General features: G+C 39.5%; 1 protein-coding gene across 5 annotated transcripts in view; it reads left to right on the forward strand.

Annotated features, from left to right (window-relative positions):
• phf21ab (PHD finger protein 21Ab) overlaps positions 1-13197 on the forward strand; it is a 111714-nt gene that overhangs the window by 63638 nt on the left and 34879 nt on the right. The gene's annotated exons all lie outside the window — the stretch shown is intronic.

Below are 13197 nucleotides of genomic sequence, written 5' to 3' on the forward strand. Positions count from 1 at the left end.
TTTTTATGTTCTAAACCAAATCTGTCTGTTCACAAAGCATTATAGTTAAGTGTAACATTTCTGTTAAAGATTGTGGCCAATCCTATTCTCATTCCCCCCCTAGCCCCCAACCAACCCGCCTCATCAGGTTTTCTCCCATTCCTTCCTCTAGACATTGACTCTTCGTTGAGTAAGTTTCCATGGATGCAGGCTGCTTCAGCACCTTGTCTAAGTAGTTTTTCATTTATTATTCTTAGTGTTATTAGGCTGTTTGACATAAAGCGAGGATATAACAGCTGGATCCTATCCTGTCCTTACCAACTTCTATACAACAGCAACCAATTGCGTTTATATCTTGCCTTTCACATCAGGAGGACGTCCAAGGTACTGGATGGTGAAGGGTTTGCACCCGAGCTAGCGAGTTGGGGGGTGGGGGTTGGAAGATGACTGAAGGCATGGTCGAAGAGGAAGATCTTGAGACGGACCTTGAAGGGGGCAGGGGCGAGGTGGTGGGGGCCTCCGGGATGGAGATCCAGTGGATAAGGGCATAAAGGTCTGAGATCCGACCGTCAATGTTGGAGTGGGCACAGCAGAGGACGTGGATCAGGTCAGTGTCCACCGAGTGAAGGGAGCGGACAGGTTGGTAAAGGTTTAGTCAGTCGCATAGGAAAGGAGGAGCAATCCTTTGACGAATGGGAAGCCAGTGAGGTCCTCGGTGTTGTGGACATTCAACTGGAGAAAATTGGCTTTCATCCAGGACTTGATGTCTAACAGACACTCCGTCAGAATAGCAGTGGTCCTGGAGTAGAGGACGGAAGCAGAGAGTTGGGTATCATTCGCATACGTGTGGAAGTTAACCCCCATGCCTGCAAATGAAATACCCGAAAGGGAGCATGTAGATATTAAAAAGGAGAGGACCAAGGGCAGAGCCTTGGGAATGCCACTTGTGATGGTGTGAGGGCTGGAGGAGAAGCTGCTAGTAGGTACAAAGTGGAGACAATGGGAAAGGTAAGAATGAAACCAGGTAAGGACTGTGACTCGTTCCAGGACCTGGGAAAGAAAGCAAAGTTGGAGATGGGACAGTAGTTTGAGAAGAAAGATGGGTCAATGTAAGTTTTTTTTGAGGGTGGTGGTAATGACTGCCTGTTTTTAAGGGGTTAGGAATGGTGCCAGGAGATAGAGGTTCATGACGCCTGTTTGTAGGGAAGCCAGGAGGTGAGCTGGGAGGTAAATCGAAGAGTAGGGATAGGGTCAAACGAGCATGTGGTGGGTTTCATCTGGGAGTGCATATCCAGCTTGGGTTGTTTATGCACCCCTCATAAAACCTAAAAATAATAATGTGACTTGTTATTACCTAGATCAGTTAATTTCTAAAATCATTGTAAATTATTGTATTTTTTAAGCTGGATTGTAGAGGATTTTACTGATCTAGGTAATAAGTTATATTTATATAATTTTTATATACAAAATTTTTATGAGGTGTGCATACATTGATTTGTTTTTGGCAGCAAGCCAGAGTGCAAAAACAGCCAATATGTACAGGCTATAGGCATCTTGAAGAGTTTTCCGATGCAAGAATACAATTCTAAAAATATGTTAGAATACGTTTTGCTTTCATATGATGGTTAATTCGGCATGGAGAAAATGATTTGAAATTGATGGTGACATCAAAGTAAAATCTGATTTTTTTTTAGAAGCATCCAGTATATTTTTGTTGCTGTATTCATTGCACGATTTGAGGTATGGACTTTGTGGTACAGCTTTTTATTTGAAGGTAAAATTATTTCTGTGTGTGCGGCTCTCACCCTTCCTCTGATCAACTTCAGCTGTGCAACTGTGTTGTCTTACTTCTTGTCATTGTATATCTGTTCCTGATTTATATTTTTTCAGCTAGTGAAACTGACATGAGCTAATAAATTGAAATCTTTGATTATAGTAACTTGAATATGTATTATTTTGAGCATTGTTTGAATATTATATGTGATCTGAGCAAAGCGCTTTGGGACGTCCTCCCGACGTGAAAAGCGCTATATCAAATGCAAGGTTTATTATTATTATAAAGGTGGATTTAAAAGCATTTAAACTACTTTCTTCCTGACTAAACAAGCTGCTAGTTTTTTATACTGTATTTCTGTAAGTGGAATGATGCACTCTGATAGCTTAGTGCATATCAGTAGTATTTATACTCTCTTAAAAAATTATAGCTTTGCTGTGTGAAGAGACTATCGGTGAAACTAGCTCAGCTGGTTTAAATTGCTTCAGTTTACAAAAAAGTGCCACAATTCACATCAACCATGTGGGTATGCTCATCTACTAAGGTCAGTGTGAGATTGGCTTGCATTGATTCATACATGTTTTTTTCCCCCTGCCTGTCAGTGTATCTCAGTGCCAGACCACAACTTGGGACTACAACGTGAGATCATTATGAATATAATAACAGTATTTTAACAACTTCCTGGATGGGGGTGGATATGTGAGTTGATCTGTATGTGCTGATTCTTTGGTGAGATAGCTTCCTGCAGTATTGAAAGTGGAGAGAGTGAGGTGGACCCACAGTGGAACTGAATTGTTTTTGGCTTGTGAAATTCTGTGATCAGGAAAGTGTCTGTCTGGGCACTTTGTAGTCTTGGTTGGTGGCTTACAAGTTGAGAAAATGTACTGACAGTTATTTTCAGATTTGAGGTACATAAATAGTGATCTTAATTCGGAAATCTGTAATTTGTGCAGATATGGAACACAGTTATCTGAGTCCAAGCAGCACTGGAGTTTGATATTTTATATCCTACCGCAGTAAGTATTAGAAGTTTTAACATGAGCGTAAGACACCTCTCATACCTAGAAGAGGTTTGGACAAACTCCAGATCTCATTTTGGAGGAACAGTACTATTACATGGGATATGAAGAGGAGGTGCAATGCTGCTGTCCAGTCCACTTTACCAATTTGCATCAATAAGAATTACTGTATTTAATAATTTTCCTTGTAGTTTGTTCAGTGCCTTACACACTGAAATGTCTCAAAGCACTTAAGAGATTTCTGTACAGTGCAGCAATTGTAGAAAAATGGGACGGCAATGTCCCACAAACAGCTATGAATTGAATAACCAACTACCTGGAGGATTATTGGCCAGGACACCGGTAGAAACTCTCCCCTTAACAAATAGTGTGGCAGGATTGTAAAAATTCACGTGAAAAACATGCAGATGGGACCTTGGTTTAATGTCTTAACAAGATAGCATCTGGAAAAATGTTAGTCTAGGCAATGAGCTTGGCCTTCAACATGAGACTTGAACCTGCAACCTTCTGACCTAGAGGCAAGATTACTACCAACTAAGCTGAGCTGACAAATATTTTGTGGGGCAAGGAATAAGTTGGTGGGGAGGGGGGGGAAGAGGGGGTTTGTAGATGCAAAACGTGGAAGAATATAAGGTAGTATCTGATATTTTAAAAGAATGCTTCCTTGAAGAATACCCAGGCACAATAACCATTACACAGTCACTTTAGTACTTTTTCTTTAAAAATCTTACCTCGTAGGGGGCTCATGGATCAGATTGTGCTAATTTTTAGAAGCAGGTAGCAAAATCATGGGCCTTTGCTTTCATCGGCAGGTATTTAATTTTGAGGGCAGCTGGTAGAGGGCAGGATCTTGCATGACATCATGCGTGACTCAGTGCTGACAGTCCACTGAAGAATTGGCCTCCAGCAATGAATTTGTTTGATTTCCCTTGGGTAAAAGATGGATTTTTTTAATGATTCATGAATTTGGGATTCATCAAAGTTAAAACTGCTTTTGTTCACTCCCGAGTCCTGCCGAGGGGTGTGACGACAAATGTGCAGTATTTATCTGGATTTTAGGAGAGAGTGCTGCTTTAACAATGGATTGATTTCCCACGTGCAATAACACACAGCAGCATGGATGAATCCTTTCTTGGGGTAGCCAATAAAATAATTTACACAGATGTCCTTATCATTGGAACAAACCTACATCCTCATTTAATCATCTTCCAAAGATAACTCAAAGCTCTAAAGCAAGCAGATGAAATCACTCTCCCTTTGATTTTTGTATCCTTCCAACAGAGATGAAAAGACAAAGCATCAATGTGAAATAAAAAGGAAAACTGAATCATAATCTGAAAGCTAAAGTTTCTACAGCCATTCTCAGGATGTGTGCTACATCTAGTCTCCGCACTCCGGAAGAGGGATGCAAAAAAAAAAGCCTCACACTTTGGATTGATATTCAGTGACCCTTGTGTGCGTGTGTATGTGTGTGTACACGCTGATGATGCCACCATCAGACTCTGCTGTGGCTGTCCCACATGGCCAAACATCCTGTGGACACAAACATTTGTTTAGTTTGTGCTTCCAAGATGTTTAATTGGGTGAAGAAGCAAGCATCAGCACATTCAGTTCAAAGTGATTTCCCATTTTTTTCAGCTTTGTGGCAATACAGGAGCAACTTGACTGCTTCCCAGATTGATTTCAATAGGAGCCAGGGTTTGCACCAACTTGGAGGCTTATGTTCAGCAGAAGTGGTCTGCGAAATGCCAGAGTGTAGCTTTCATGGCTGGAGTCCTGAGGTTGAATATAAGATTGTACCAAAGGTGTGTAATTTTGAGTGCAGTTTTGGCCAGCCTACCCTCAAACTAACATTGATACATTTGGAAAATAGTAACAAGGATGATACCATTTTTCTGCTGGTCTTACACTTTGAAAATATTGTCCTCTTTAATTTGACATGGTATCGTTCCGTACAATATGGTTCCCGCAATACTGAGCCAGTGAAAATATGGAGAAAGACAATTGGGAAAGGATATATAATATAAGGTTGGTAAACGGAGAATCTATACAGGATGTTTCCTCGGGAGATTAAATAGGTATCCTGGAGGCAATTTCTATCAGCCGCTGAGTTACTTGTGAGAATAAGGAAAAATGGAGAGAGAGGAGGAATCCTTTGACATTGCTGAGGCCTATTATCACCAGGTGAAACGAGGACAGCATTGACGATCTGTGGGTGCTGGGGTTGGTTGGGCATGGGAGGTGGGGGGGAGTACACAAAACTTAATTTAAACTTGGCTTGTGACTTTACATTTTAGCGCGATCTGTCATCCTTAACACGAATCTCGAGTATTTCCATAATTGACTTTGTTATGAGATTTAACTTTTCTAAAATGAAATGTCAGACAATCAATAGAGTTTACAGAGTTTACAGAGATTCCCGATGCAGCTGATTAATATCTTGCAATTCTATATGGTTTCATCTTTTACTATATTAGAAATTTCTCCAGTGATGGCAACTTGATAAACTGGAAATCAGCCATTTTTTCTGTGGGAACCAGCTGGTATGCAGAAAGTGAGTGGGACAGTTGTGTACATATGCAATAAAACTGGAGTCCTGTAGCTCAGTGGTTAGAGCACTCCCCTCGCAAGCAAGAGATCTGAGTTTGATTCCCAGCAGGGCGAAATGTTGGGTGAGTTTCCTTACTCAACAAGCCTGTTTACTTGGCAGTAAGTAGGAACCCGGCTGTTAGTCGACTGGTGGATTGCTTTCTCGGGGATAATAATCCCTCAAAAAAATAATTTGGTCACTCAATCCACAACTGTTTGTGGGACACTGCTCTGCACAATTGGCTGCTGCGTTTCGCCCACAAAATATACAGTCTATTCACTTTGTAGTTTATTCTGTAAAGCGCTTTGAGTTGTCTCAAAGATGTGATAAAGTGCTACATCAAATACAAGGATTATTATTTATTATTGTCATTATGCCATTATATAGTTTGTTTTCCGCCCCCCCCCCACCCAAAACCCAAGTTGATCAAGCCTTAAATGGATCTTGTAGTGCAGGAGCTGAAATGCTATGATGATATGATGAATTCCGTCTGTATAGGCGTCACATGCAACAGAATGCAATCTCCAGAAATAAAAGGAGCAAAGTACAACATAGAAAGTCTACTTAAATGATTCCAAGAAAAGCAACTGGGAGAGGATCCCTGGAAGAATCTGAGAGGGTAGCCCAGCTGTTCTAACTGGAGGACTGGGAATGACAAATCAGGTCATTACTTCAGGGCTTTGTATCAATATCATTTTTAAAAAAATTCAATTTCAAAGCAAAACCCCATAATGAATACCAGTAGAAATTAAAAGGTAACATCAAAGTATTACCACATAAAGTGTGTGTGTGGGGGTGGGGTGGGGGGAGAGCATAAAATGCTGAGTAAAGCCTTGTTAGTACTGAAAGATCTGTCGAATAAATTCAGATTGCCTCAATGGTAATCATAAGGATGCAGTAAATGAGTTTAATAGATTTTTATTCTGCTCAACTTTCTGTATCTCTACACATCATTCGGTTGAGTCCATCTTCCTCTAGCTGGAAAGGCAAGAGTAACACTCTCTCCCAGACATAGACTCAAGACTACAGATGACTAGATCACTGCCCTCATACACACAAATATAGTCAACTTCTATTGGAGCAAAGGCTTTAACTTTCCAGTGCTCAATTGCAAATGGGCTGTCCTCACTCCTCCAACCACATGAATAGAAGTCTATGTTAGCCAAAACCAGCTTGTAGAAAATGATGCAACTTTCCAGAAGTTAATTAAGTTCAAGTATTACGTACAAATATATTATCTATATAATTAATAATTTGGGATCTATTACTGTGAATAAAGGTAGAATACAAGATTTATTAGTTTTCTATTTAAACAATCCTGGTTAGTGTCAAATGCACTATCCAGTACTTAATATTTTTATAGCTGTACGACTATTACATTTAAGATGTTTTCCCATACAGTAAAAATTACTCAAAGCAAACAATTTACACTGCAACTCCAATTACCATCAAATAATGGCAGTGATGTCTCCCAAGACCTTTTCCCGTCAGTGTATTTTATCTAACATACAATGGAATATATTGCTTTAATCCCAAGATGAATGGAGTTACCACTACAGCATCCTCAATATTTATCGGCACATAAATTGTACACATCAACTTTTCTCTCCCAACTGTAATGAAGACGCCACACAATAACCAGCATAAAACCTCCACTTCAAAGGATCTGCTGCTGCTCATATTTTCTATTAAATAAGATCTATACATTACTCGATCAATATATCCGTACTGCACTTTCTCAGTTTTCATTTGTTAAAAAAACTTCAATTTTGTAAAAAAAAGTATAAAAAGAATGAATTGCCACCAGGATATTATCCTCACACTGTGTGTAAAATTAAGAGCAATCTCATTACCCATTGTTACCGTAATAGCATTACACTATTCGTAAGAGCGTTCATCTCTGGACATCACACATCAATCTGGTTAACTTTTGTTAAGTAATTAAAACAGGGTCTGATTTGTCTACTTCTAGGAAAGGAGGACAAATAGAGATAATATACTTTATTATTTTAGCTGAACAATTTATAACTACAATACAGCTGGAAAAAGTCACCCTCTCCTTCCCCACTCTTCCCGGGATTAGTCTGCACAGTTTAGATTCTCTGCGCACCATTTTCTGTCAATGTGCATGAGGTACCAGAGGAGCTCCAAATGGAAATTATTGAACTTCAGTGCCACACTGTTGAAAGATAAGTTTTCTGATATTGCTGTTATCACGTTTTATCAATACCTGGCACCAAATTATCTGAAACTGAAGTCCTTTGAATTCTTTCCATATTTTGGACCACATACATGTGTGAGCAAGTATTCTCCGTCATGAATATCAACAAGTTTAAAGCATGTTCAACTTTGACACAAATCTGAACTCGATACTCAAGGTAGTCTATGCCTAGTCATTTTCTCCAAATGGTTCAAGCTTAGAAGTGCCACATATCAGGAAGCAGCAGTAGCAGGCAATAAAATCTAAATGTAAGTAAGTAGCAATATGATTTATCTTTATCGATTTCCATTTTAAGAACTTTTGCTGAATGTGCCCCAACCATATAAAATGCGTTTGCCTGGTTTAGAGTGCGATAAGAAACCTTCATTATTGCATAACACAAGTTTCATTCAGCCCCACATCTCAACAGATAATCTACTACTACCTTGCAATACAGATTACACATAATTGTTCAATTTTCTTGAAGAGAATTTCTGATAAAAAGGATCTTTGTATTTGGAGGCAATCTGAAGACAGGTAATCCCTGGGAATAAGCAAAGCTCTTTTTCATGGTGGTAGTGATGATGGTGGGGGAGGGGCATACACAGAAGAATGACAGTAGTCTCATTAGAAGGCGGTCTTTGGGATCCATAAAATCCTGCAACAAGGCCCGATAGCAGGTTTTAATAATAATAGTAATCCTTGTATTTGATTTAGCGCTTTTCAGGTTTATGAGACATCTCAAAGCACTTCACAGAATATACAGTAAGGAGAATTGACTATTTTGTGGGCAAAATGCGGCAGCCAATTGCGCACAGCAGGTCTCACAAACAGTCGTTGATTGAGTGACCAAATTATTCTTATTAATATTGTTTGAAAGGATTATTACACCCTGAAAAGCGATCCGCCAATTGACTAACAACCTGGTTCCTACTTACTGCTAGGTAAACAGAAGTGTGTGGAATAAGAAAACGCAGAACAATTCGCCCAGCCCGGGAATCGAACCCAGGTCCTTTCACTGCAAGGCGAGAGCTCTAACTACTACAGAAATCCACAACCTTGAAATCAAAACCCCTTATTGTCCTGGGATGTCTTTCTGACGTGAAGGGCACTATACAAGTGTAATTTGTTGTTGTTGTTGTCACTCTTTTCTGTCTTATTCTGATACATGGTGATTATTGCTGATGTCCAGTGACTTAGTTTACCACAATTGTGATAGTGTGGATGTCTATCAACAGCACTGCCAGTTATTTATAATATAATTATGATCCTTGCATTTGATAGCGCCTTATCACATCTTTGACGTCTCAAAGCGTTTCATAGAATATACTGTAAAGTGGATTGACTGTATTTTGTGGGCAAAATGCGGCAGCCAATTGTGCACAGCAGTGTCCCACAAACAGTCGTGGATTGAGTGACCAAATTATTATTTATTATTATTTCTTGAAGAGATTATTACTCTGGAAAAGTGATCATTTAGAACAGAATGCCTGTTGTGCCTCTTCAGACAGCAGAGGTCCACGGGGAGGCTGGGAGTGGGAAGAGTGTCATAGGAGGAGGTACAATCTCAATAAATGAAACAAGATGCCTCATTCAGGCAGACTTCACTTTGCACAAATATGGCAGACCATAACCTACTGTATCCAAAAAGTTATCGTCTGCTTTGGAATATTAATTTGAATATTGAAAGCCTTAAATGTGCTTTAAGCAGCAATATACTGTTAGTTTGAAAATGGCTGATAAATGCTTAAGGCTCAAATTAGTTCTGATTTAAGTCAGCAAACATTATTGCATGTAAAGTACACAGTTCTGAAATGATAGCTGTATGATAAAATCATTTAGTGAATGTACAATGTACAATTGTTCAGTTTCTGCTGCTGAGTAGTGATTTGTATTGTCCTCGGGCTCCTCGAATTTACTGGTCATCAGACCAGCATCTCCTGGAGTTGCTGATGATTGTTTTCATGAAACACATTGAATCTGCATTGACGCATGCTCCATTTGTTCGTGCTATATGCTGCATTTCTGGGAAGCCTCAGTAATTCTTTTCTGAATAACCTGTCTGCCGGTTTCACTTTGGTTTCAAACTATTCAAGAAGTATTAATCACTATCTTGGTGCATTTGGGGAGATTTCATATTTAAGAATGGAACTTTTAACAAGTAAATTGATGCAGGAAATTTCATTAACTTTCAGAAGAAAAATAAGAGGGGGAGAAAGAGAATTGATTTCATATTTTCATAGTTTTTTTTGTATGGAATTGTGGCGCAGTTAGTTCTGTTGCAAAGTTTCAGCACTTTTTTTGTGCTAAAATAGTCTACTTCTGGACATTAGGTTGCGACCGATATTATTTACTGTTTGCCATGCATACATAATGCATATTTAAATAACCCTGAGTGCAAAAAATATCTTCTAACCTTCCCCATACTTTTCCATTGATAGTCTAAACTTCAAGTTGTCAGCCTCGTTCAGTTGGCAATGTTCTTGTTTCTTTTAGCACTCTTGTCTTTGAGTCAGGGTTCAAGTCCCATGTTAGGACTTTGAACTGAGTCTCGGCTGACACTTCAAAACAGTACAGGAAGTACGTTGCCTTATTGGGGGTACCGTTCTTCAGATGAAACATCAAACTGAGGCCCAGTCTGCCTGTCCAGGTGGTGCCTCTGCTTTATCTAGCAGTAACTGAGTTGTTAGTCGAATGGCGGATCGCTTTTCCAGGGGTAATAATCCCTTCATAGAATTATACAGCACAAAAGGAGGCCATTTAGCCCATCGTGTCTACCAGCTCTTTGAAAAGAGCTATGCAATTCAATCCCACTCCTCCGCTCTCTTCCCATAGCCCTGCAAACCTGTCCTCCCAAATAATTATCAACTTCTCTCTTAAAAGCTGTTATCGAATCGGCTTCCACCATCCTTTCAGGCAATGCATTCCAGATCCAAACAACTCGCTATGTTAAAATATTTTAAAAATTCTCCTCACCTCCCCTCTGTTCCTTTTAACAACTATTTTAAATCGGTGTCGTCGGCTTACTGACCCACCCGCCAGTGGAAATAAATAAATATTATAATAAAAACTCAATCCACAACTGTTTGTGGGATACTGCTGTGCGCGATTGGCTGCCGAATTTCAACCCACAAAGTATACAGTCAATTTACTTTACGGTATATTCTGTGAAGACTTTGAGATATCTCGAAGATGTGATAAGGTGTTTTATCAAATGCAAGAATTATTATTATTTCCTCTGTTTTCTTCTAAATGTTGATAGCATTGTATCTTTACTGTGAGCTGGATCCATTTTCAGGAATATAGATTATATTGAACAGTTGCTTGGTTTACATTGACGCCAGTAGTTAGTTGTACATTATGCCAGTGCACTTCGGGCTGGCAATAGTCGATCTTGATTCAGTTGCTAGGAAGTACACTGTGAGAACAGCCTGGTATGACTCTCCCACTCTCTCCCTCTGAGCGGAAGGAGACAGCTTATTTTGGTGTCTGCAGCTGATAATAAGGCCAAGGAATTTGTTGCACGGGTAGTCACAAGGTCAAACATTTAATTTCATCATTCCTTTTGCATTGCAGACTTTTCAGTTTATTAAAAAGCAAACACTCAAACTAAGAGAGAATGAAAACTGATATTACAATGTGAATAAGCAGCAGTTATTTATGAAGCTTTATTAGTTCCCCTTGAAAGCTCCTCTGCGCTTTTGAAAGTCAAATATGTCAATCTGGATACAGATTCATACATTTGGGGTAAAGCTTAACACAGTTATTATAGCTTGTGCATTAGTCTCTGGTAGAGTACAAAGAGAGAAAAATGTCTTCTTTATTTTTACTGTTGTGAGTTTGCGTCATTTCCTCTACTTTTATATTGTAAGTTAGGCCCTCTGGAGGCTGCCTGTCTTATAAAATGACTGGTTTCCCGAGCAGCAAATCTCCTAAAAACTTTATTTAGTGGAGTCTAGTTTAGCTTTGTTTTTGCGTGCAGGGTTCCATTATAAAACAAAGTTCATACTGGGCCCAGTAATATTCCACACAAGCGGAAAAAACCCACGATATTTGATAATCAGGCATGACTCCCAGTACTGTTTTTTGAGTAGCATTTCTAATGACTGCGTACGCATGCTCCTTTGTCTTTTGGCATCGCAGAATATCAGATGACCTTGCTCATGTGCTGAACATCACCTGCTCCTGCACCACCTTTTGTCAATTTAAAAGCAATGAAGCTTTACAATGCAGCAATGCCTCCAATTTTGGTGCTGCACTTTGTATCCAAAGCAGCGACATAAAGTGGCATAAATGTTCTATTGGGGAAGCTGTTGCATTGACATACAGTGTGTGTGTGTGTGTCTTGAGTGAATTGATGATTTGGCACTACAGGAACTTAACCAGAAATTTCCCTTGATGCTGTCACAGCTGTGCAAATGTTCCAGCAATACTCTTAGAACACTGAATACGAGTAAACGGAAAAAGGTACCCTGCAGAACGTTCATTCGTTTCTTATTAACAGTGGAGATGCCGTGGTGAGGGAACTAATATCTTTTTGGTACTGAATAATGATGTAACAATTTGAACAGGATTAATCAGGCAGGTGGTTAGTCTTTCTTTTGAAGATTGGTTTATTTTGTTGGCACTAAAATGCGTACACAATAGCATTTTTTAAAACTACAAGGAATAGTTTGAATAATGTTGCTTAGAAGAAATTCATCAATGGCAATTATGTGAATTGTGCATCAGTTCCAAATGTTTATCACATGCTGTTCTACAATATAATGTCTGTAAAGTGATTTTTAATTACAATTTCAGTACATTCAGTGATGCCCCCTTAAATTCTATTTTTGAACACTTTTAAACTAAACATTTCAGCCTTCTTGAAACTTGCAGGGTTGTATCCTGAATTTCCGTCTGAGATAGTATTCTGGGAGGAACCAGGCGGTGTACATCCTGTTGAGGTTGAAATTGTACCCATGACTTCTTTTAAACCAAGCCAATTTGCCTGAATAAAGCCAGACCATTCAGTCCCAATTCTGCCAATAAAGTCCTTGGTCCAACTCACTAATTTGGAGAAACATTTTGGACCTCCCAGTAAATACTCTAAGCAGCCTTGTCAGAATTACACATCTGTTTGGTCAATAATAATAATTTGGTCACTGAATCCACGATTCTTTGTGAGACACTGCTGTGTGCAAATGGCTACCAAGTTTCGCCTACAAAATATACAGTCGGGTCACTTTACAGTATATTCTGTGAAGTGCTTTGAGATGTCTAAGGTGCTTTAAAATGCAAGGAATATTATCATTATCTGAACATTTCAAACTGCTGGAAATATTGATTTGTTCAGGAATTAAATTCTGTTAACATTGGCTATTTTGCCAGTAGTGCATATAGCCCCCACCTCTGGAATTCCATCCCCCAGTCACTCCGCCTCACCCCCTCTTTAGCCTCCTTCAAGTCCCGCCTCAAGACCCTCCTCTTCGACCATGCCATCGGCCACCCCCCTTCCCTTCCCATCCCTTCTCCCCCATCCCCGATCCCAGCTGGGGTCTGAAATGCTGTACTCTGTCCAGCGCCTTGGGACGTCCTCCCGATGTGAAAGGCGCTATACAAATGTAATCTTGTTGTTGTACTGCTTTCCATTTAA

Source organism: Callorhinchus milii, unplaced genomic scaffold, assembly GCF_018977255.1.
Source record: "Callorhinchus milii isolate IMCB2004 unplaced genomic scaffold, IMCB_Cmil_1.0 Scaffold17, whole genome shotgun sequence".
In the NCBI taxonomy this organism is placed as follows: Eukaryota; Metazoa; Chordata; class Chondrichthyes; order Chimaeriformes; family Callorhinchidae; genus Callorhinchus; species Callorhinchus milii.